The sequence below is a fragment of the Agelaius tricolor genome, unplaced genomic scaffold (assembly GCF_023055355.1).
Source record: "Agelaius tricolor isolate 1412-34295 unplaced genomic scaffold, bAgeTri1.0.p SCAF_6, whole genome shotgun sequence".
Classification (NCBI taxonomy): Eukaryota; Metazoa; Chordata; class Aves; order Passeriformes; family Icteridae; genus Agelaius; species Agelaius tricolor.
This window is the reverse complement of record NW_027269266.1, coordinates 55,448,503-55,474,560: the sequence shown is the minus strand read 5'-3', so window position 1 is coordinate 55,474,560 and position 26,058 is coordinate 55,448,503. Positions and strand designations below refer to the sequence as shown.

Genomic DNA, 26,058 nt, shown 5'->3' with positions numbered 1-26,058 from the left:
TAATGAGCTTTAAGAACAACTTTGAATCAGAACTTCTAGGCCCATAAGGTTTTACCCACATAATCTAGCAACATCTGCCTTCTTACTTACTTCGGAGCTTTAAGCTGATCTCTTCTTATTTTTCTTTGTTCCGTGCTCTTAGCATAATTTATGCAGGATATGTTTTCAAGATCCATCACAGACATGCAAGCTCTTGAGATCTTATACTGTCTGCAGCTGAAGATAGAAGAAAACCTGGAGACAGTCCAGCCATTTTTTGGGTTTCATGTGGGTTGCTGTCTACAGTAATCCACAGTCTGGTTGAAATGGTTTTGTGGATGAACAAACCCCATGTTGCAACATGGGGTTATCTTTTTAGCTGGAGGAAGGAGGTCTAAAAATTACCTTTGTTTCTAAACTGGAGTAAGGTTTATCAATTTCCTAATTGATTGGCAAGTGTACCTTAAAAAGACTGGAGAAATTAACAGTATTTTTTAAAATGTTAATACATTTTCATTGTTGCTACTGTTCTACCTTTGTAAACTTTTTGTGATCAAGATTTTTCTGCAGGACAGGAAGAAGGTGGTAGTAAAGGAAAAGAAAGGACATGCTATTGCAGCTGTAGTGCCAAAATATTTTTCTCTTTATAAAGATTTTCCACTACTTTTGTTGGCAACAGGAGTGGAAATATTTCATCTGTGGGAAGGCTCATTCACAACACTGTATTGCTCTCCCCCTCCGCCCCCCAAGAAAATGCTGAAGTTCTGCACAAATTTCCCATAACTGTCTCTTAGCCTTGTCATGATTTAAGGAAAACCATATGTTTTCAGTTGGGGGAGGTGGTTCCCTGTGGGGAAACTGATGGAGCCAATGAGCTGGCTAGTTTTGAAGAGCCAATCATCTGGCTAGGTTTGAAGATTGATATCTGGTTAAACTACTTAAAAGAGTTGAATACGCCTCTGTGGAAAAGCACATTTAAAAACTAACAAAGCCAGGGAAAGCTTTCTTGGCTTCTGGCTTTTGAGGAGGTAGCTGGCTGACCTGGCCCTGTGTGGCCAGGTTGGGCAGGGCTGGACTAGGCTGGGCTGGGCTGCCATCGCCTGGCCTGCATGGCCGGGCTGGGGTGGCACCGTGTGGCTAGGTCGGCTTTTCCCGCCGCGCAGCTGAGATTTCTGCCCTCTGAGGGGTGGTGCATGGGCTGCTGAGCCCCTCACCGAGGAGCCTGTTGGGCCCCATCCCAGCGGCCTGCTGGGGCCCCTTCCCAGCAAAGCCCCCTAGTCCTTTGTTCTACTGGCGCTGCTGCGCCATGCCGGCCGGAAGCTATATTGGCACCAGGAGCAATCATGCAGTGGGGACCAGCACTGGGAGTGGCCCCGCGGTTGGCGCTGGGTGCAGCCCTGAGGCCAGGAGTGGCCAGATCTCGGGTGGCTCTGTGGCTGCCAGCAGCCTGGATCGGGAGGGGCCACATGGCTGAGACTGTGCAGATGAAATCGACCGAGACAAAGGGGCACAGCCATGGTTGCCTCGGCATGGCTCATAATGGACTTTGTTTGTTTAGCTGCTTTTAGCAAGACATACTGTGGACAGAAAGACAAAACTGGCAGCAGCAGCTTTTCTTGGTTTTGGTGCTTGGAGTGAAGGAAAAGTGCTAAGTAAAGCTGGCAGCTGCCAAGGCTCTCATGGTGTCGGTGGAGACCACATCAATAGCAGCAAAAGACACATCAATTTCCCTGATGCAGAGCCTGGATAAGATCAACCTTTGAGTGCTACAAAACTCAATAAAAAATGTTTCAGTTGATAAAGAGAACAAATGAACCTATGAACACCAATACTCCCCCAAATCAGGAAGAGGAAAAGGTGAAGACATGTAGGGAAAACAACATGAGACACTGAGGTCAATAAAGAAGCAAATCAAATTCTAGATGGGAGGAGATTGGGGAGATGCCTTAGTCTTGGACTGAAATTCTTTTATGAGGATATGAAATTCTTGTATGAAGATATATTTTTTGATATATCAGACTTTGTTTTTTCCCTGTAATTCGTGAAGTACATGGGGAGATGCAGCATTCACTTGCAGCCCATGAAGAAAGGGCACTCATGCTGGAGTGTGTGGATGCTGAAAAGCTGTAATTCAATGAGAAACTTGAACAGAGAGAGATGAGAAACTTTGCCCCAGGGATCGAAGAAGAAAAACCTTTTTCCCAGAGATAAAAGAAGAGAACTTTTGTTTTTATGCTAAAACAGCTCATCCTTAAAATAGTACCCTCTAAGTTGACATGGCCCATTAAAACAGAAAGACATGGGAGGGACTTTCACACTGGGAATAGATTTTCCTTACCTAGGCAGCTGATTGGCTGTGACATGGAAGCCAAGACTCCTGAGAGAACTGTTGTGGAGAAGTCTCCATAGCATGGCAAGAGTGACTCCTCTCCTAAGCGGACTGAAGAAAGATTATTTTAGAGGTCGTAAACTGACTGAAAATTGCAAGTTTTGTCTCTTTACGTTTGGTGGGAAAGAAAAGAGGATGTGGGGGGAGAAGTGTTCTGAAGGTTTATTCTGATTTTCTTATAACTTTTCTGTAATTCTGTTAGTAAAGTTTTCTTTATACTCTTTAAAGTTTTGAACTTTAAAGTTTTGCTCTCCTCCTCCTAATCCACATTTCACAGCAAGAAATGAGTAAATAATTTCTAGTGGGTACACTGCCATTTGACCAGCACTAAACCCACTAGGTGTATTGGTGCGTTGACTGGGAAACTCAGATTGGCAAACCAATACCACTACAGCCTTCATCTTCAAAAACAATGTCACTGTCATGAAGTAGTGGGAGCAATACTCAGGTGAGGAGACAGTGGTTGGCTGAATATGAGGAAAAGAACAAAAGTAAATGAAAGATAGTATTTGAAGCTCGGGAAATGCACTAGCAGATGTTGTTGCCGTAATGTGGCTGTTATAGTAGTGATACCTTTGGCATGTGGCTTTGGTAACTTCTTAAAAATAGAAGTGTTTACTTTTGCATCCAATGACTAATATGTTCAGCTAGGCTACACTTATCCCACCCTCTACACAAAGTGGGCTGCAGGCACAAAACTGGCTCACACGAAATTGCATACCAACGTATTTTTAATGCTGTACTTAATTTCTGTGTGTCTGATTTTCATGCTGCTTTCCTTTTGATTTTTTTCTTGAGTTGAATTGTTGCAAAGTTGGTGGGAACAGATCAGCAGAAAAGTGTGGTGGTGTGAGTTTTTTTTCTCATAATCTGGTCACAACATTATTAAACACTTGTTGAAATAAAAATAGCCGGCAAACTGCACTTGTAGTCACATTTCATCCACAATGCCCTTTCAACCAGACTGGTTGCTGTAGCCAGAAGCCATTTGGGAGATTTTGGTCAAAAATAGCCTCTTCTCCTTCTGTGCCCCAGTGAGATTTTGTTGTGGTGGCCGTAGTTTGCATTTTCAGAAACCAAATCAAGTTATATTAACAAAAAGAAAACAAATTTTCTTCAGAGCCAATGACAGGCCTAATATTTTGTGCAGGATATTTCCTGCAGGTGTGAGCTGTTGGTCCATAGCAGTATCACTAGCGTACATATTAAAATAGCTGGGCTCTACCAATTCTATTACCCTCTGACACCTACCTGTCCTGGTATTAAGAGAGAAGTCTGTAGTTGGGAACTATAAAACTTAAGTCTTGACTACACAAATCTTTCTATATGCTTGGTTTAGATTACATTCTGTTCTGAATTTTCAAGGACTCTGCTATTACTTTCAAAATCTATCTTTAATAGCATGTGTCTGTTTTGCTGAATTGGAGATGCTGAGGGAAAGAAAGTATCTTTCAAACATCTACGCCTTTGATATAGCATCCCAGTTTATTTTGTTACCAGGAAGTTAAAAATGAATATCCAGGCCTGTTAGGTATATGTTTTTGGAACAAGTAATTTTTCTTAGGGATCAGAAAGGCATTAAAAAGGGTTACATCTCTTTGATTCTCTATTTATATGCAAGTTTCTACCCCAAGAGTATTCCTGAATTATCTTCTTTCTACCCTTGCCATACATGGTGGGGTTTATAAGCAAACACACAAAAACCTATCACAGAGAATCACTTGATAAAAGTTGTGGTTAAGTGCATGGTTGTCTTTATAAACCAGCCATATTCACTACATGTGCAGTGTGATGGAATATATGAAACATCTTGCCATAACATAAGTCCATTAAATGCTTAAATGTGTCAAGGTGCAGAGCCCTTACCAGACAGAGAAAAGGTTGTCCTGGTAAAGCATAAATCATTCTACGGTTCGTTTACAGCAGTTGTTTCTTACTTTGTAAAAACATTGCTAGTGGTTTTCGCTTCTTACACACAAGAATGTAAGAAGCAGAATTTTCATTTTACAAAGCCTTTGGAGCTGAAGTCTAAAAAATATGATTCACTATGCTTATTCTTCTCTCTTTACCCTGGCAGCAATATTGGTAACTTGCAGGAGTTAACACATCTTCATTTTGATGCCCTTACTCCCTTTTTTTCCCTGTTGTTTAGGAACTGTTTTGAAGTGCAGTAAATTGACTAAATATGGCTTAGTCTCCATTTTACTACTAGCCAGCTTGGCACAGTTGTTCTTGAAGCTTCTGAAAGACTCAGTCTTGAAGTTGCTGTCAAGGTTAAGTTCACATTTGATTTGAGTGATTTGTTTCCAGAAACAACTGTAAGAGCTGTTGTGTTACACAAGTGCAGAAAATGCTGATTTCCTTGTATATGGAAACTTAAAAAAAAAAAATTAAAAAAATCAATGCTTCCATTTAGTTATCAACAACTTTAATAGAGGTTTTGTGTTTTGGTGATATTTGTGATTTGGTTTTACCTGAACCAGTAGCAAAATCATGGAAGTTGTCATGGAATTAAATCTGTTTTATATTTCTTCTTGCCTCACAGAAATGTAGGTCTAAGCATCTATAAAGTAAATGAGACCTTGTCTGTAATATCAGACATTTCTGACAGATTCACCATTTTTTAATTTACTTTATTTGTGGTAAGGTTTATTTTTGGAGGAAATCTCAAAGTAGCTTACAGAATGAAGAGATAATATGTATATTTTTAGAGCATTTGTTAGCCTTTTGCAAAGTTAAAGCTAATCATTGTACTTTGGACCTGATTCGCATATGAGATTTAATAATCAGGATGCCTTGGCAAGAACAGAGCAAGAAGGTAGAATCAAGAAAGAAGATTGCATCAAGACTTCTACAAGCAAGAGATGTTGCTGTGTAAGTTTCTTTATGTGATGATTAACCCAATCATTGTAGTAAAAAATTACTAGCCTTCCTGGAAGAGTATATAAGCATACGTAGTCCATAATAAAGACAGCTTCTGACCACCTCTCAGTCTCCCTGCCTATCTTCATTGATGATAAACCATACTGATGTAAAGTATGGATTCTGCTAAATAGACAGTTTTGGTATGTGAAATCACTTAATGAATTTAGCCATTTATCCCCTATGCTGTCATGCAAGAAAATTAAGTTTTTCCTCATGGTTTAAGAGAAGTCTTCCATTTGCTTTAAGGTTGATAGAGTTTTTAAGTGGTATATATCATTATCAATGCTAATAGTGTATTTGTGTGAATGTTAATACATTTGGAGAATAAAGAAACTTGATCCTGTAAGGCACTATCGACAAAGAATTTGCTTCTAACTTATATGTGGGGAAAATAAATGAACATAGCATGTTGTCCTAGGGTGATGTTATGATGCTTGTATCCCCAGTCGTGTGTTCTGTTTATGCTGGATATTATATTCTGTGCCTTCAAGACTGCCTCTGAGAGCAAAGGCAGGGAGAAGCAGAAGCACAGAGTTTGTTATCAGCCTGCACTTGCTCCTCCACATTCTGCTGAACTGTGTTGTCTAGGCGTGGATGGGGCAGAACAGGCCCCTCCTTTGCTTTTTAGTTAGTTTAGCTAGCTGAGGCAGAGAAGGTTTTCCCTGGATTGGTTTTCTTTCCCTTTTCTTGGAACTGTTCCAGCCTGCTCTGGACTGGGGACCTGGGGAGCACCGAGAGCTTGCACTTTGTGGCCTATGGGGGCCTACTCTGGGCAGCAGCCTTTCCCAGTGCCAGTGGGATTAAAAACAGAGTGAGCACCCACAGGAGAGACTTTCTGAATTTGTCGTCTCTTCAGAGCAGCGAATGAGTTTTGTCATCTGGTATTGTTCATTTTTTGTGCTGGGGAGTGCTTTGCCTGTTAAATAAACAGGTTTTTTTCCACTTCTCTCCGAAGAAATTTTTTCTAATCTGGTTGTGGGGAGGGGCTGTGTGGGTGAGCTTTCTGGGGGAGCCCCCTTTTGGAGGTTTTCTCCCAAATTTGCCCTAAACCAGGACACATGTACAAGATAGAATAGAAGATGTGTCAGTAGGCCTTACTTTTTTCCCCCTGAGCAGTGATTGGAGCATGAAGGCTTTATGAGTTGTTGCACTTGAATATGAGTATGAGAATTTGCTGACCTCACACCTTGGTACTTGTATCTTTCCTGTTGGGTCAGAAAGCACAAAGAAACAAACATGGCTTTCAACTTCAGTGGTCTGAGGTTATGCCCTGGTTAATCTTGCAGTTAAACCTCTGTGGTATTCTGCAGCTTACTGATCTTGGAGATTGAATAAGTAAATTTGTCCTGAATTTAAAATACAGGTTAGCTCATGGTAACCCAAAGGATAGACACTGCATAGAGTTAAAGCAAATTTCAGAGTAACGGAGGAAGTGCATATGGAAAATCAAATTAAAAACAGCTTGTGTCACATTCTAGCTATTGTGCTTTGCATCACAGTTACATCACTGCTCATCTGGCTGCTTTATATCTTAATGCTGTTTCCTGAATCGAAGATTGCTGGAACAATTCATCCTATAATTCATCCTGCTCTAGGAAGAAGGAATTTAAAAGTGCTTACCTCTTGAAAGTAATGTTTGCAACACTGTATAACCTGAATTTCATAATCAGAAATTACAGTCTGGCCAGCACTAGTGTCCTGTGAGTTTGAAGTCAACCTGTTTTTCTTATATCTCTGGGCCTGCTGATATGACTCATAAGATTCAGAGGTTACACTGGGACCAATTTACTATCTGTGCTATTTAAATGGTAACACCTCTGGTATATGTGAAGCTTTAAGTGTCAAGATATTCAGCCCATGATGTTTAACCAGACATGTGGTATCATGAGCTGATAGAATGCACAAATCTGTCAACACTGCTGTAATTAACTAGTCTTTCAGGAATGGATGAAAACTAACATGCATCTTTTCTTTTAGTTTACTTTTGTTTTGAAGTATGTAAATACTTTTAGAGATACAGACTTGAGTTTGGCCAGGTCTTATAGAAAGCTGATGTAAAGAAAAGGAGGGGACAATCCACTTACTCTTTTAGTCATATATTTTGGGTTTTTTTTTTGTTTTAGTTTGCAAGTATGCCTGCAACAGGAAATGTGAAGAAAAGGTAAGCATGTTTTTTTGGCCTCCCTTCTTGCTGTTGATCTACATCTATTCAAAATCGAGGTGACAAATTCTGTATGCGGTGATTAAGAATAAGCTGCCTAGCTGGGGTATTGTTCTTGCCATTGATGAAAAAAAAATCCCAATTTAGTTGAAACATTTGCACCAATGGTTGAATTTCTCATTCTTCCCACAGGAGGAGATTTTTAAGTTGAAAACATCAAGTGGGTGAAATACAAATCACACAGTTCTGCCAGAAAAAAAAAAATATATCCAAGTAAATAAGGTATACATGCTGTTATGATCTGATTTAAACCCAGAAAAGTAAAGAACATTAACTCTCTGTGTGTTAACTGGAAAGAACTTGGGGGGGGGGGGGGGTGGGGGTGGTTCAAAATGTACCCAAAAGTGGGATTAAAACCAAACAAGGTTAGATCTTGGTGCCAAAAAACGGATGCATTTTATTTAATAGTAGAAGAAGCAGAGAGAAAGAAGAAAAGAAAAAAGAAAAGAAGAAAGAAAAGAAAAGAAAAGAGGAAAGGAAAAAGAAAAAGAAAGAATGAAAGAGAAGGAAAGAAAGGAAGAAAGAGAAAGAAAGAAAGAAAGAGAAAGAAAGAAAAGAAAGGAAAGAAAGAAAAAGAGAGAAAGAAAGAAAGAAAGAAAAAAGAGAAAGAGAAAGAAAGAAAAAGAAAGAAAGAAAGAAAGAAAGAAAGAAAGAAAGAAAGAAAGAAAGAAAGAAAAGAAAGAAAGAGAAAGAAAAAGAAAGAAAAAGAAAAAAGAAAAGAAGTATGTGTGGGGGTTGTGGGGAGAGAAAGTGACAGGAGTTAGGTGGCAGCATATCACCCACCTAAGGGTCCCAGTGTGGTCTTGTTGCTCCCTTCCATTTGGTCTTCTTGTTGGTGAGAGTTCCATGCCACACCGCCACATGCTGAGGAATACAGAATTCTGTGGATTATTATACACTTTACCCCACTTGCAGGGGACCAGTTTGACATTGTCCTTTGCAACACTGAAGGTCTATTGCATCATCTCTGGTGCTGTGGTGCAGGGTCTGGAGACCCCTGGGAGTGGCCTTTTGATGGATGGTGTCACCCCCTTCTGCTGTAGATAAGTTTTCCCATAAGCTTTCCCCTGGAGGAGGGCCCCTCAGCTGAGCTGGTCTTCACATTGAGTCTCTCCTCCCCCACCCAGTGCCCTTTGGTGGGATGATCTGTGGGAAGCCTCGCAGCTAATCACCCCGGGACTGTGGTGTTCTCCCTAAAAGGTGCTAAGCTTGTGCTTTGTGAATGTCTCCAGTTCCTGAGTTTTATCTTATCTTCATCAGTGAATGGTCCAGGGCCTCATTCTGAAGGCCTATTCAGGGTGTGGTGGTATTCTCTGCAGCTTTTGTAATACAGTTCTAAAAGTCCTTAATGAAAATGTTTAAGTCAAAAACTATAATATTTCAGTCTCTGACACTTGCACACCTTTATATGAGCCCCCATGTATGTGTGTATACACACATCTATACAGTTATATATATAATTTGTACAGCAACAGAGATTTAAAGGCAAACTTTTGGCATTGGATTATAAAAGTATAAACATATTATTATTTTTCAGTAATTGCTATAGATTCTCCCAGTTCAGTTTCATTACTAGATTTTTGTTACTTTAGAAAATCTTTAAGTTCCTTTTGCACAAAATGAGATCAGTAGTTCCATGGTCTCACGTGACTTACTTTCTCCATTGCTAGATTTGTGTAAATCAGAGATACAGATTCAGTGTAAAGTCTTGGAGGGCTTTATTTTTCCAGCAGCACTTTTATGGGGTAATATTCCCTTCTTTTAACTTAAACTTTTGATTAGTACTTGCTTTCTACTAAGACAGCATATTTTATATTCTCTTGTGGAGACCAAAGATCTAGACCTAATATCTGTGTTGTTACCTTGATGTTTGCAAGTATTTGTTTGATTCAGTGCATCCAACGTGTATCCAAGAGAAGAATCTTTGCTTTGTGAAGGACTTGGAGATTTTTCAGGACATTTTGGGAAATTCTAGTAAATACAAGTTTCAATAGGCTAAGCATTTCCCATTTTGAGTACAAATGGTACGTGTGCATTTGAAAATGTGTGGTATGCTGGGTAAATGCAGAAATCTGGGTTTTTTAATGAAATAAGATAATAAAATACACAGTGGTAATAATACCTTGAGGTAAGGTACTACCTTTTAAAGGGTTTCATCACCGACATACATTCAATAATGACTAGTAATAATACTATAATAAGAGTGGTCAATTGGTAGAAGCAAAACAGTTTAGCAGAAAGATGTACTTTTTGTTAGACCAGATGATGTAATTGATCCCTCTTTGCACAGTAGCTTTGGTTCTCAAAATAGTACTTGCAGTATGGAATTCTACCAGTTGTATAAGAAAGAATTTGATTTGTTGATAACATTTGTAGCTCACAGATTTACTTGGGTAGGTGCTGCATGGAACCAGAAATGATCATATTTAAATGATTCTAGAGACTGATGTGATTCTTTGAACTTGTTTTGGAGATGAACAATTTAATATGCGTGCCTTATGATTAAAACAGGAAACTCATTTCAGCTCTCAGGCATTTGGGTGTTACTGTCAAAAAGAGTAGTATATGGATTATCAAAAATATTTAATAGCCTAACATCTAGATACTGACTGTCATGTTTTACGATTTTTGAATAACTGAAATAAAATTATTAGCATTTGTTACAGAATAATAAAAATTATTAAAAGAAGATAAAATTCAATAATCAATTATTTCTTACAAGAGGCTTATTTTCTGATTTCAGAGAAGTAGTCAGCACATAGCCTAAATTCAGAACTTTTCTGTGAGTCTTTTTTTCTTTCCGACTACTTTCTAAGGGTCATGATTTCTGCACCTATCTGTGTATGTAGTTTAATGTTATAGTTGAGATGGTCACAAGACAAAGCAACACTCCATTTTCAGAAGGCTTCAAACCTGGTTTTATTATGGTATGCAGGTTTTTTATACATTCTTACAAAACTCATAATTTTACACCTTACCCATTAGTCAGGAAAGACAAACAAAGTGCTAATTGGAATAGACAGTTGCATGTTTCTCCTATTTATCCTTCTTTCTTTCTTGGTTTCTATGTCAACGACCTTGGTAGAAAATTTTTTCAGGAGCAAACATGGATCCTCTTATCAGACTTCTCTCTGGCTCACAGAAGTCACCGTAAAACCTTTTCCACAGTTTCAGATAGTTGGTTGTGTTGTGTAAGATCCAGCTGATACATTGTTGTGGTTTAAAGGACAGGCGTCTGCCAAGGAAGGTGGGAACCTCCCTTGGAATGGAAAATGTGACCCTCTCCCCTCCAATTTATTATAACTTTGAACTGACAGGCTTTCAGACAAAGATAGGGGGAAATGAATAACAGTTATTTATTAGTATATATATATATCTGTACATATGTATGTATGTACAACAAGGCAAACAAACAACCACAATGACAGCAACAACAAACAGAACCAGAAACTCAGTAACAGCCTTCTTTTGGCTGTCAAGCACTTTCCCCTTTGTTGTAGTTATGGTTACAGCTGGCAGGGGCGCTGGTGGCTCCTGGCCAGACAGAACAGGTGTAATGATTCCCCCATAGGTGCAGGGGGCACTGTGGTATGAACTCGGCTTCATCTCTCCACATGGGTAGTGGTGGGCGCTTCAGCAGGAGAGATAGATAAGGGGCTTTTTTTACAACGTCACAGGGGCAGCTGGTCCTGTGGAATGGCAGAGGCAGGTGCGTCCCAGGTGGCAAACAACATGTAACAGAAAACGCCCCAGCCTTAGCAGGAGCCCAGGGTGGGTGGACACTGGGTGTCAGGGTAGAGTGTAGCGAAAACGGAGGCAGCGACAGAAAACAGTGAAGCTGGGCGCCTGTGTTTCTCTGTAGTGGCAGAGAAACTCAGTGGCAGCTGAGTTTCTCTGGCTGCCACACAAGCTGGGGAGATGTGCCCCTCGGGGAGGGGGGAGGGGTCCTGTGTTTTTCCCTGGGACACCCGAGTAGATGGTGAGGGTCCTTTGCAGTGCGATTGGGTGTTACTAAGGTCCCAGTTCACGAGCTGGTCTTATGAACGGAGTGTCACCCATGGTAAAAAAGAACCAGAGCCGGGATGGACTCCATGGAGAGGGAGAGGGAGAGAGAAGGGGAGATAGAGGGGGAGTGTGCAGCCAGCTCCACCCCCTCCCTGTCCTCCTTGGCTACATCTTTTTTTATCTCTTAAATACTGGTCATTATCATCTCTTAGGCAACAAATGGAACAAAATTCCCTGAGAGAAAAGGAAAAAAAAGAAAAATCCTAACCTCCAACATACATGTATAACTTTGAGGTTGGGTTTTTTTGGTTGCTGTTTTTCATTAAAATAAAAAAAAAAATATGCTGGCAAGGGGAAAAGTTATTGAGATGATATTAGTGAGAGAAAGAAACAGAATTATTTCCGCTTGTCTTTGTTCACCACCAAAATATGGATGAGTTACTTTTTCATGATGGATTTGAAGTTTCCACTAGATATCACAGGATGCTGTAGAATGTTTTTAGGAGCTTTTGTTTTGTTTTGTTTTGGTTGGTTAGTTCTTTTATCCTCCCATGACTTATCCTGTTCTGCATGATTTGGGGAAGAACCTCTTTACTGGTTCAGGTATTAGCTGATTAGCTCTGATCCTTTTTATATAGATGCAAGAGATCTTACAGAGACTTGCTGTGTAACTTTTTTTCTTTCTTTTTTTAAAAGAAGAAAAGCATCCTTTAGACTTTGAAAGTGGATCAAAGAACCTAGAAACTATGCATTTTACATTGCTGCTGCTTAAAACGCTCCCTTAGATAACATTATGTAGCTCATGCCATGTTTGTTTTGGGGAAAAGGGAATTAAGTAGCTTACAAAAATATACCACTCCTTTCTTCTTCAGTTTTTGTTACAAAAAGTTGTTTGCCCTTACTTACATTGTACTCGTAGCTTCTACTAAAGAGGCATTGCCTGCACATCTGCTATTGCAGCTAAAGGCAATAGCAACATCTTGAAGGGTATTCTGAGTATCAATAGTGGCTACCATTGGGTAGCAGGCAAAATGCACTGGGCTCCAGTGATGTATAGACTTCTGCAACATTGCTGTGTCATACTATTTTGCTTTTGCTGTGCTGTTTTTATTTACTATATTGCTTTTGCTGGGTATTTTGATGAAGCATGCATACACATAGAAACTGGTTGAAATCCCTCTTGCAGTATTGCATCTGAAAAGTTGGAGCCACCCCAGCCTTTCATTGCAGCTGTCTTGGTTTGAAAGACAGGTGCCTGCCAAAGTAGGTGGGAACCTCCTTTGGAATGAAAAATATGACCCCAACCCTCCAAATTATTGTAACTTTGAAATTGTGGGGCTTTCAGGGAAAGATATGGGAAAAGGAATAGCAGTTCATTAGAATATATGTATGTATGTATGTATGTATGTATGTATGTGTGTGTGTGTGTGTATGTATGTGTATATATATATATATATATATATATATATATATATATATATATACACACACACACACACACACAGAGACACACACACATATATATATATATATAAAACAAGGCAAACAACCGTCAGGGGCGCTGGTGGCTCCTGGTCAGGTGCAATGATTCCCCCACAGCTACAAGGGCAGCTGTGGTGTGAGCTCAGCTGCCTCTCTCTACATCGGTAATGACGGCTCAGCCAGCAGAAGCGATAGAAGGGTGCTTTCTTTACAACCGCAGGGGTAGCAGGCTGTCTCAGTGCCCCTCCCGATGGTGAAATGGGCTGTAGCAGGAACCTCAAACCAGCAGGTTAGAACAGCAGAGGCAGGCACACCCAGGGTGGCAAACTAAGCGTAGCAAAAATTCCAAAGCCATAGCAGGAGCCGCAGGGTGTCCCAGCAGACACAGGGTGATGGATTAAAATGTAGCAAAAAAAAAAAAGAAAAAAAAAAAAGAAAAAAAAAAGCCCGAAGCAGTGGCAGAAAACAGTGGGGCTGGGCAGTGGTGGCTGGGCTTAAGCAGACGGGAGACGCTCCCTCCGGAGGCTGAAGGGGGTCAGGGTCCCGGGTTTTCCCCTGAGGCATCCGAGTAGATGGTGAGGGTCCTTTCCAGTGCAATCAGATGTTGAAAAGGTCCCAGTTCAATGGCAGCTGTTACGAACAAAGGCTCCCGATGGTAAGGAGAAACTGTGCAGGGCAGAACTCCACAGTGGCAGTGAATTCTCGCTGCAACAGTCCCACAATAAAACCACTACCGTCTCCCCTCTGATCCAGAGAAGGAGAGAGCGAGTGAGGATGGAGTCCAGCCCGTCACCCCCCACCCATATCTTGTGGTGTTTCTGCACTTCTCAAGAGAAAACTGCCCAGTTAACAGATTGTAGCAAACTGCATCCTTCCCCCTCCTCCTTCTCCCATCCACGTCTTTTGTCTCTTAAGTCTTGTAGTTTCCATCTGTTAGGCAACACATAGGAGAAAATTCCCTGAGAGAAACAAAAATAAAAACAAAACCCCCAACACAAAAAAACAAACAAACAAAAACCAAAAAGAAAGAAAAAATGAGAAGTTCTAAAATTCTAACCTCCAACAGCAAGGAGTTGCCTTACTGGCTTGATAGAACGTTGAAAACTGGAGACAGACATAGTGAATAACCCCAATTTGGTAGAAACAGAATGACAGTATTACCCATTATGAAGCTTTATCCCAGCAGTTCTGACTGTTTTTTTATCAGCTAGCTGAAATGTCTGAGCTTTGTTAGAATTTGCTTTTACTACTTCTGTTGATAATACAGCATTTAATAGCATTTTGCTAGTAATTATTTCTAAAAGGGTACTTCCCTTGTCATGTTCTGTGTAACTGAAGAAAGCATTTAAAATACTTCCTACAGTTAAAGTGTAACAATTGAAGTTCAGTCTTAGTCTGGGAGAGCTAGTTTTGATGATAAAGTATGTATTTTAAATGTCATTCTGTACCATTTCATTGCATTATCTCTTTTCCGAATAGCTGGAAAACTGAAGATCTATTTGGAATGTAAATTTCTCTTTTTTCAGAGCACATTTATTCTAATGTGCTCTGAGAGGAGGACCTTTTTAAAAATTACTAGAGAGCTGTTAAAGTCAGTACTGTGATATATGAAAGAAATAATGCTGTAAAATTCAGGTGTTTCCATGTCTACCTCCAACAAAATGTTCTCAATCTCAAAAATGGGCGAATTGGGTCCTCACAGAGCAGATCGCGTCTTTACAACATGGCATGTGCCCACTTCTTTGTGAGAAAGTGGAAGGGTCCTGCTTGGTTCACAACTCTATAGGCTAGTTTAGCCTCCTTTGGCTTACTAAGCAGCATGTTCCTAAAGTGTTTTCAAATGTTCTATAAATTTCCTGCTGCTGGAGAGGTCACTGCCTTTTTGACATGATTCTTGCAGACCTTCTATCACAGATTGAAATCAGGCCTGTGCTAAATTGCTGTATGCATCTCAGTATTGCCTGATGCAAAGAGCTTTTTTTCCTTCTTATGATTTAATACATTAAGCATTAAATTTACCTTAGGGAGATGCAAAGAGTCATCCTATAGATGGATGGTTTGCTACCATCCAACGTAGGGAAATAAAGCAACAAACCAAAATGACCCCCAAACTAATTTTTGATTTTTGCTTTTTTACCAACAAGTTTGACATGTATCTTCTGCCTTCATATTTTTCTGTGATGTTGAGTAGAAAAGACTGACATTGCTGCCTTCTGGTGCCCTTCTCTACCCCATTATTATTAAAAAAAAACAACCCACACTTCTCCCCCATTTTAACCTATGCTTGTTGTTTAGATATTGCTTTTACCTTATCTTTCATCCCTTTATTTGATGGGCATAGATCTGTCCCACGTCTTAGACATACAATAGATGCAGTGAAATCTGTGGGCTGAGCAGTGATATTTGCAGTTTGTTGTGACAGAACTCCTGTCTCCTCACCCTAAAACTTCTGATACTGTTGTCTGAAGTGCTATTTATGACCATAGGAACCACAATGCCTAAAGCTCTTATCACTATTATTCAAGTATTGGAAGCAGACTGAGAAAACCAGACCGATACTTATGTTATAGGTCAAGAACTCTGAGATACAGCATTTCTGGTACACAGTTTGTTTCCATTCAAGAAAATTCAATCCATGCTGGTAGTTTGTTCGTTTGGGAGAGGAAAGTGTTGGCAGAACAAAGAACCCCTCTGCTTCCTGGCCCCCTCCATATCTGGTAATGTTGCAAATTTTGTTTGGCTTTCCAAATGAAGAATATTTTCTCATGGAGATTGTACCAAAATACATACACATGGAATACTTAAAGAGTAGCATAGTTCTGTGAGTAATCTATACCTCATAAAGCTTGGAGAAGTCAGATCAGATACAAAGAAAGCAGAAGTCTCAAACAGATGTATACAATTGTCAAAATTAGGATTTTTTTTTTTTAGCTGAAGAGGCAGCAAAATGAGACATTTTGAGCAAATAGAATATATTTTTGCACTTATTTGTGTTAAATAATTTCAACCTACTTTACAAAGCTCTTTCATCTGTTACACAGATTAAATCAGGAGGGGCAGTAGCTAGCATTTACAGTTCAGGTTGGCAAATTAAACCACAGTGCAGAGAACTAGTGCAAAGTCCAGTAAAATCTAGTTTTAAGATCTTGGTTTCTGCTGTCTGGTTTAACCCCTGTTAGAAACACTCAAATTCTGACTTTCTTTTCCTTTGCTTCTGAACTAATTTTGAACAAATCCATTATTTTAAGAAGGAAAGGACTTCATCTCTGTTTACTAGTTTACAGTTATCAAGGGAAACTCATCAATTTTTGCTTCCAAGTACCTTCTATTTTATTAGAAGATATAAAAAAATCTTTTCCCCAAATAACCTATGTACCAAGTATCTTTGCCTTGTATGTATTCTTCAGAGAATTGAAGAACTTTCATGATGTAAGTCAGGACTGTGACATTGCAAAACGAAATATAGCATGGAAGAAAGCCAGCATTTGTCGTGAGTGTTTTGAAGGGTAGGTTGGAAAAGGGGAACAATAACTAATATTTTTTTTCCCCATGCTTAACTCGAGAGCTCTAGATTGGAATAAATAGGTGTGTGTGGTTTTTGTAAAAAAAAAAAAAAAAAAAGAAAAAAAAAAAAGGTGTATGTATAAATGTGTGTCTCTGTGTGTGTGTATATATATATATATATATATATATATATATATATGTAACATTCAGATAACCTCACAACATGACTGTAATTTCACGCTATTTGCAGGATGTCAGTGACTTTATTTTGCTGGTCTTTCCACCCTTTCTCCTCCATTTTGTAACATAAGTAGTGGGCTAGAGTGAACAGGTTTTTTAGTAGCTTACTTTATAAATGAGTTAGTATTACACATAACCTGTGGCAAGCATACTAGAATGCCTTACTTGATAAAACTACAGCTTGAAAGAAAGTGATTAATTATAGCTATGTGGTTAAATTGTTTTTGCAAAAGCTATATAATAGTGTTTGAGATTTGGACTTTGAAATGCAACTTTGGTAATAACTTGCTCATTCTTTGAAGATAGTTGTTCACATACTTCTTGCAAATAGAGAATGAAAAGGTAGGAAGATAAAAATGAAATATGCATCTGGAAGTGGGAAAAAAACCCCACCGAAATGTAGCTATGGTTATCTCAGCCAATGAACTGTTGTGTGTTGTGTGGAGGCATTATTGTGTTGCTTTTAAGAGCGAGCAGGAACATATTTTATTTTCCTAGCGCCAGATATCCTGCCATTTGTTGATTTTTTTTTTGTTTGTTTGACTTAACATTTATCTCATGTTAGTCAGTTACTCATTAACTGATGTGGCTGATGTTATAGTCATATGAAGAAAAATTACCCACAGATTCATTGGAATCAGAATTCTTCATAAAAGAAATTAATTTCAATCTTTTTTCCATCACTATTGGACTTTTTCAAACTAAGGCTGAATGCAGGAAATATCACACCGGGAAAATGTTTTCATATTAACTGTGTATAAAAGAACAGGCAGTTTGTCGTTGAAATAGTTCCTTGATTATTTGTGAATAGACTAACAATTTACCTCTGTGTCTAAGTGCTGGCATCGAAAAGGTAGGTATTTCTTAAACTAGGCAAAGCATTCTTACATTCTGGTATGGCTTGTTAATATGTGACCGTACAGAAGTACAGAAGCTAAATCCACCTTGGTGTGGAACTATGAAATACTACACTAATGCATATGTAGTACATTTCTTATAAGAATAAAGAAACTATTGAAAGCTGACAAACCTGGTTATTGTAGATGTCTTTAAGATTAGCTGTAGTTTCAGTAGGTGGACCAGAAAAGTCCTTCTGAAATTTATTGTTTTGTGCAGTTGGTACAGAGTGTGTAACTTTCTAAACCAATGACTGAACCTTTATACTTGGTTTCCTGTTTCTGCATTATCACTGGATTTAAGTCTTGCTATTTTACTTTTTGGCTCTATACTTTTTATATAACCTTATTTTTTAGCATGTCCTGGACCTTTGAAAACTAGGAAGGAGAATTGGAGCCACTCATATATTCTTAACATAGATTGTTTGGATGTCATAATATCCTCTGTTATCTGTTAATGGGTTTAAAAACTCTTGCTTTTAGCCTGTGTCTGGGTTAAGAGTGGAAGAATTTGCTTCAACTGCTCATAAGAACTGAAGTTAGAATACAGCAAGGTCTTGATTATTTTGCTTCATCTGGGAAGAAATGTGCTATTTGTGTACATGGAGTTAGAAGAAAAAAAGGTCAGGGCATCTGGGTGGTTCATTGAGTTTTGTAGCTCAAAAACAGCAGCAGAACATCAAAGTATTTGGTTTCTGTAAAAAGGAAGTGCAGAAGGCACAGAATTAGAAGAAGACGAAATTTTTTGGTAAAGTCAGTTTGCTATATATAGCTGTTTCAAGTATAGAGAGCTCAGGAAAGAAAAAAAAAGTGTTATTTTTAGTGTTAGCTCTCATCTTCTCACAGTCCAGAGTTGCCTGAATAAGATGCCACAAATCTGCAGAGATCTGCAATTCTCTTCTTAAGTTCTTGTCCACTGGATGTCCCCAGTGTTCTTGTATTAGAAGAAAGGGGATTTTTCTTAAACAGTGAGTCAGCTGTAATTAGCTAGCAAATTACAGCAAAACTGTGTTTTAGTTAGCCAAAGGGGTAAAGATATGCTTGATTCCTCAAGGGTCTTGATAAGTGGAGGGAAGGGAGACAGCAGAGACTATATTTATGTATGTCAGTGATGACAATTTTATTCCACAGTGGTTCCAGTTAATAATTACATGAGCATGTAATGTTAGTTCATCTCTTCCATTGCACTACTCAGCCAGTCTGCCAGCTCCTTTGGTGTTTCCGTTAATTATTTCTTCCTAGTGTATGCAGTGAGAGGAAAGAAATTGAAATGTCATGTTTATCTACTTTAACCTTAGGTGTTGCCAATGAGAACATGAGCAAAACCAGTTTATAAGTATGAGGTAATCGCATGGTCAGGACAACTGAGATAGTCTTTCTTCTCTAGATGCAGGTGTTTGCTGCTTGTGGTGGTGGTGTAGGGTGCATGTGGCTTTGATTCTTTCAGCTGGGCACTGTTCTGCTTGGTGATTTGTCACTTTGGCTTGAAAGGAGAGTTGGTGGTTGTAATTCAAGGTGGCATATGAAGTTTTACACGCTATGTCAGGCACGAGGTCACCAAGGCAGATGATGTCCTTGCTTCCAGCAATAGGCATGCTATTATGACAGGTTAGTTAACATCTTCCATGTATGGAAGTATGGGTGTTTGGTTGGATAGAGTAGTGAATCATGAGTCACAGTCACAAAATGAACCGCAGAGGTGCAGTGTATTAAAACCTAGGACTTGCAAGCCCACTGAGGAGTCAGAAGGGAGAGCCAACAAACTACAAAAGTTCAGTCTGTCCTGTTTTCTTTAGGGGTAGTGTAGAGATCATGAGTGAGCTGGGACTCACTCATGTGCTACTTTTTTTTTTTCCCTTTTTATGAGTAATTTATGATTTAAGAAGCATTGAGAATTGGAGATCAATCTTTTTCATAACCATTTATGGAGTCAAATGCAGTCTCTTCTATGCTCGTGGTTAAAAGCTGTTCCTGAGTGTTTAAGCTGGAGTGGGTTGTCCTTGTGTATTCAGGTAGTAGCCCCTTTGACTCTTTGCTTGTGTTGTGTACAGAACTGATGTTTCTTTTTGTTCTTGCAGCTTGTTCTGTTGCATAGGCTGCATCTTCTTTTTAATATTCTAAGGATTATAGATGACCTGAGGCCCCCTCTACTCAGTAATCCCCTCTGTGTACCATGAATTGAGTCATCATAGGAGCGTTCAGAAGATCATAGCAGCTGTTCTGAAAGAAAACTCCACCTTTGTTGTCCAGGTGTTGCTGCAGAGTTTCTGGCTCTGCTGGCTGAGAGACAAATCTGTCCCAGAAAAGGTGAATATGTTAAATGAAACAGTTTTCACTGGGGCTAACCTCAATGTGCTTGCTAAAGTGAGCACACATGATGACCACTACTGAAGCTCAGTGTCACGGTGAGGGAAACTTGGATGCTCAATATGAGTGTTTAGCAAGCTTCGTTTATTGAAGAGAGCATCAGACTTTTATGCAAAACAAGTAATAAGCTCATACATATTCTGCAAGCTAAGCAATCTATTGGCTATACTACAATATCAGCTCTTCCTCATACCTTAGGGATTACATCTTTCTTTTCTCATGTCTCTCTCACTACTTGTTATTGTACTATGGCTATGCTCAAGGACACAGTGTCTTGAAGGTGCTGGGACCCAGATTAGCTGCATCCTCCCGATTCTTGGTCCAGGAAGTGGCCCCTGTCATGTAGCCATTCCTCCACAGCTCAGATGAGTGGTGTAAAGGGATGAATCTACAGTCTTTAGACTGTATGTGTGAGATTTGAGGGTGCTTGCTATATGAGATTGTAGAAATAATCTAACACTTGGTTTTCCCTAGATCATCATGTAATCAAAGTCAGTCATGCTTTTCCTGGCTTTCTTTGTGTTTTGGTTTCTGAATATCAAAATAAGGTGGTTTGTGTTTTTTTGGTGTGATGTATACAGACTGTGTTCTTCATAGGAAGTGTTTTTAATTTGGAGACAAATCTGTGAAGATAGGTGAGTCCACAGAATCTGTTCTGCTTCCTCTGCTAAACTGCTGACCCAAAGTCAGTTCCAGAACAAGGGTAAGGTGTTGGGAACTGCTGAAGTTCTAGATTTCTTGAAAAGCAGAATATTTACTCATTAACTAAAACTTAGATGATGATTAAAGAATGCTATAAAGGATAGAGGAAGGGAGAAAACCCTTTGTGTTTCCCTTTATATGTGACGTGAGTGAAGGCATTACTCTTCAACCTGTTTCATTGATTAGAGTATGTGAGCAGGGCACTGAGTCCGCATTGAGCTAATGCTAACTTTTTAGGGAGCTGAAAGTAGATAGTACAGCTGAGAGCAGCAGTGGATGTTCAGGTTCTCTACCTGATCTGATTGGTGCTTCTTTGACTGTCTGGAAAGAGCTCAAACAATGCAGCTGGGACATTTTCAAAGGTACTATCTTTTTTTTCCTTATTTTATCATCATTTTTTATTCCAGGTGGAGACACCCTGCTTTCTTCCAAGCAGCTATGAGCTGGTAAGCATTTTTGGCACTACTGATATCCATCAGGTTTTATTAGGTTAGGGGTTAGATTATTCTTGTAGTCTCCTGTAACCTCTTATTATTTCAGTACTGTGCTATCACCTTCCTCTCTGAAGGCTTGGCAAATGAAGGGTCTGTTCCTGAAGTTTGTTACTGTGTCCTGTCCCATGCAGGAATCCACATGTTTTGTGCTTTTGTGTGTTTTAAATTAAAAAAAATACTTCAGTAATTATTTGTTTCAACATACTCATGTCTCATGTCAATTTGGAAGTATAAGTAGTGTAAGATTTATTTGGGACCTGTTTGTTCCTGGTGGAACCCATACTTGGTTAGGATAGAAAAACCTTAAGCCTTTTCTGGCTTGAAATACTGTATTTGGTTATTTTAGCTCCAAGGGTAATATGAGTGATACTCAGAAGATGGATTGTAACAGTTACTTATTGAACCAGCACTGGCCGCTGCTAGTGTCATTACTAGGACTAAGCAGCCAACAGCTAATGCACCAGTGTCAGCTAAGAACTCTATGTATTTTAGGTAAGTGGTACAAGCACTGGCAATTAGGAATCCTACATCTCACTTCTGCATTGCTTGTGAATTGGCCAAGTTACTTTGTACATTTTTGTGTCTTGATTTCCCTGCTGGAAAAATAGAGGTAATGGTACTTACCTTCATGAACCACAGAAGTCAAAAAGTGCTTTTAAAATTATTATCCTGTAAAGCAAAGCCTGGAAACTGAAATCAGTAATTTCTGGTATTATGAGGAATGTGAGTATCAACTCATTCAAGATCTCTCCTAGATTTTACGCAGTAATTAACCCATATCAGAGTCTGAGGATCTTGTATAGCATCACTGCTAAAATTATTAAAAGAAGAATTTTTAAAATAAACCCTTTCTTTGTAGCTCACAGTATTAGGGGCATACTGGCAACTGCAGTTTCTTTCTTTTGTATTGTGCACACAACCCACGTATTGATTCTGAAATGGAAAACCAATTACTGTGGTTTAGAAGAAATTTTAAAGATATAGCAACCTGTGGGATATGTTACTAGTCATTAATAATTCTTATTGAACTTGGTTTATGTGAACTTGGTTTATGTGTGCATGGGGCAATGCCTGATAGTGTAGTCCAAATGGACTCTGTGACCTGCTGGCATGTAAAGAGTGTAGATGGCATAACTGGCCTAACCTGTTCTAGTTTACTAGCAGGAATGTGGACAGAGGTGTATTCAGTCACCAAATGAACATTTACTAGTTTGGGCAGAAGGAGTGGAATTCTATTTAAATTTCTTGCAGAGATATCTGTAGGTGAAATATTTTCACTATACAGTATACAATATGTTTTATTGCTGAGAGTGAGATTGAATAGTGTGGTTTGCTTTTGGTGTGTAATATGGTGACATTTTTATATTAGGAATCTTTGTTCAGCACAAGTAAATTTTTTCTATTTAGTGAAGAGTTCTGTTGTTCTGAAGAAGGAATAGTTGCAAGCAATTTCTTTTACAAGTGTTTTGAGTGTAAAGTTTTGACAAGATCAAGAATAAGCAGTTGAGAGGCTTAGATAATAGGGAGGGCAACATCTATTCAAATTTAACAAAAGATTGTGGCATAGTAATTTGCTGCTGAACCATGGATTTATCCCCATTCACTCCAGCCAAGGAATTCCAACCTTTTAGTCTTCACCTGAATAAACAATACATATGCCTTCTTTAAATCAGTGTTGCATCTATTTAGTCAATGTAAAGATTGCCTATATTGCACTCCTTAAACTGGCAAGATAGTAGTTAGACTCTCAGTGACATATTTCTTGAAGCCTGATTAAGTTCACAGATATTATTTTTCTTCAAAATGTGTGTTTTATTGAGTATTTTCTTTTGTCTATTACCAAACTGGCCGTTCCCATTTCTCATGAACCACGTCTTGAAGCTTTGTAATGACATCAGGAGCCTTATATATCAACTCAATGCAGCTGTTTGGGCTTTCAGGTGTTAAAATATAAAGCAGTTCCTGTGTTCTAACACTACTTACTTTATGGTGTCATGCACATTCTCACATTCCTCAGAATGTGGGATGATGTTAGTCTAGCTCTATTAATTAAATTCAAATGTTTAGCAAAGATGATGTATTGTGTTGCACTTAATTTTATTTCATGAAGAAACAACGGCCTATTTGTGGGAATGGTCTTTCATTGCAGAGATTATAGCTTAACCCAAAAATTGAAGAAAAAAAAGGGGGGGGGGAAGTGTCATGGTCACTGTGTTTGTTTGTTTTTACCTTAGAGCTGAGTGAGCTTATATAGTACTTCTAAAATTAGATAAAAATCAAAGATGGTAGATTTGTCTTAATGGTCTTTACTGGAATTATTGGATCATATTTTGAAAGATTGTTAGTTACTCAGTTGATAGTATTCCTTAAATTGATGTTTTTAATTAAAAAAAATGCTGACAACTTAAGTATTTTTCTCTAGTGCTGTCAAAATAAGAAAAGGCTTAGGCCCTAACTGTAAAGCTCTGAATACTTCTCTTTTCATCTATTACTTAAAAAAGATAAAAATGAAAAGGAAAGCCAATGGAAGCATATTATTTTAGAGATAATTTTTGGATTCCAGGAAATAGTCTAGGGTATTTTAAGATGCTTCAAAAGGGCAGTAAACTAGTCTTCTTCACTGAGTTTCTTTTTTGTCCTTCATGAGAGTGTATCTTTGAAAAGAATAAGGCAGACTAAATCTTAATTCCTCAGAGTCCCATCACCTATGCCACCAAATTTCTTGAAGTAAAGAAATGTGTGAAGGCCCAAACCTCTTACATACATGAATTCTTATCTTAAAATGACTTCATTGATGAATGGTCCTTGTGATTGCATGACATGTCAGTTTTAAGACATGTTTAAAAAGTGATCTTCAGCACAGAAATTTCTGATTTTTCCTTAATAGCCTTTCTTCCTCCCCCCTCCCCCTTTTTTCCTTACATTTTTTTCCAAATGGTTACCAAGGAATTCTGCATACCTCTAGTCTGCCACTTCTATATCACTTGTCATAACTTGCTGTTATAATGCGGACAGATTAAATGGACACATACCTGTAAAGTATATTTTACCATAACAGTCACTTCAAGCTGAAGTTTGTTTAGGTGTTTTGCTAAGTCTTTGAGTGGAAGTTTGATGATTTTGATAGAAACTGGGGAAGGGTGTCAATGGTTCTGATTCCCACCCCCTTCTGCTTAATTATGCAAGCTTCTTTTCTGCCTGTAGAAAGAAAAATCAAAGACTTGAACATTCAGGCTCCTCCTAACAAACTAAAACCTGATTTTGAACAGTAAGTCAGATTGTGCTCTGTACTGTTTCAAAATAGGAGGAGAACAGAATAAAAGTACTTGTGGGAGAAGTAGAGATTGGTTTGCTTTGGTTTTTTTTTGGTGTGTGTATTTTGCATTTGGTTTTTTAAAAGGAGCAGGAGTATACCTTGAAAAAATTGCTGAAGAAGTGAGTGTGAAGTCACAAAGGCTTCATTTTAATTGCCTATCTCATTTTTTACTTGAAATCCAAGGTAGTTCATATATACACCTACATATATTAAACCTAGTGCCAGTATTTTCTCAAAAAAAAATTTAAAAGCTAAAAACTGAAAATACATGTTGATATATAAAAGTTAAACCAAACTCCCAGTTATGGATGGGTAAAGTGAGGAAAAGAACAGGAAACTTTAAGAAAATTCAGTACTTTTAACAGTGTTCGAAAGAATGCTTGTCCCCTGTTGCTAAAGAACCCTCTCCTTCCTTTTTTTTCATGCTGTTGAATGCAATCCTCTCCAGAAGCTTTGTATGAGAAAGATCAGTGAATATGAAAAAATGAATTTTTATCCCTACTGCATTCATTTTTAAACACATGTTTTGAGAAAAAAAATGTGACACAATTTACTGTTCCCATGGAACACAATCTGTTTTTAACGTGGGCATGCAAGAGATTTTTTAAGAAATGGGAAGTTGAATAATTCTTTGTAGTATTGGGAAAGTCTGTGCATGTAGATGAAGAATTGCATTCTCCAATTTCATTTTAAGTGAAGTCTCATTACTAGAAGATATAGTATGTTAATTTGGGTTAGTCAGGCATGACCTCCAAACACAGTGGATGGAGTATGATGACAGTATCTAAACTGAGCTAGAAACTGACATATACAATATATACAATGATTTTGCTCTGCCAGCTCTGAGTTTGGTTTCTGGCTTACATTAGTAAAAGCTTTTGTAAAAAATTTATCAAGTGGGTTTAGTTTGTAATAAGTGTCTGTGACTAATGGCTAATTAGTTCTCATGTTTTCCTGTCTTTCTTCTTCCAAGAAATAGTGTGGAAAGCTTATGGAAAACTAGGAACATGCCCAGCTCCATTATTTAGGGAAACTTCTTTTTTTTTTTTTTTTCCCTATATGCTACATTCAAACTTTGGTTCACAGGATCTGTGAGATGCATGCAAAACAAGCATTATATGCATATGCAGGCTTGATTTGGTGAAGGTGAAGGACATGCTAAATCTACCAGACTTTCCCATTGATACGAACTTTCCTGGCTCCTTCCAAGACTGTCACCAGAGCAGTTCTTAAGGGAGTGCTGCAGGCTATAGCTGCCTGTCTCATGCACATGCCTGCACATCATGGGAGTGGAAATGCAGCAGCCTTGTTCTGTTCTCTGATTTGTTTGCAAAAGGTGGGAATATCCAGTGGAGGTTTCTATTTGTCTGTTCAGTTCCTGCTCTGTCACCATCCAGAACAATAGTGCTCATGTCTCCATGAAAACGGTGGGCTTTGGAGAAATGTTTAAAGGAGGGATGCTTCTTCACTTCTGGTTCATACAGCTTTCCTGAACTCACAAGGAAGCAAAGGTGAAACTTTTGCTTGAAACTTTTTGA

The 26,058-nt window shown here is 38.6% G+C and overlaps 1 protein-coding gene across 9 annotated transcripts in view; it reads left to right on the top strand.

Annotated features, from left to right (window-relative positions):
- TNS3 (tensin 3) overlaps positions 1–26,058 on the top strand; it is a 208,726-nt gene that overhangs the window by 36,082 nt on the left and 146,586 nt on the right. For 2 of the 9 annotated variants that reach the window (XM_071429876.1, XM_071429875.1), the window contains exon 3: positions 21,118–21,156. The exons of the other annotated variants lie outside the window; for them this stretch is intronic. The gene's annotated coding sequence lies outside the window, so the exon portion shown is untranslated. The remainder of the gene's footprint in view (positions 1–21,117; positions 21,157–26,058) is intronic. 9 annotated transcript variants of the gene reach the window in all.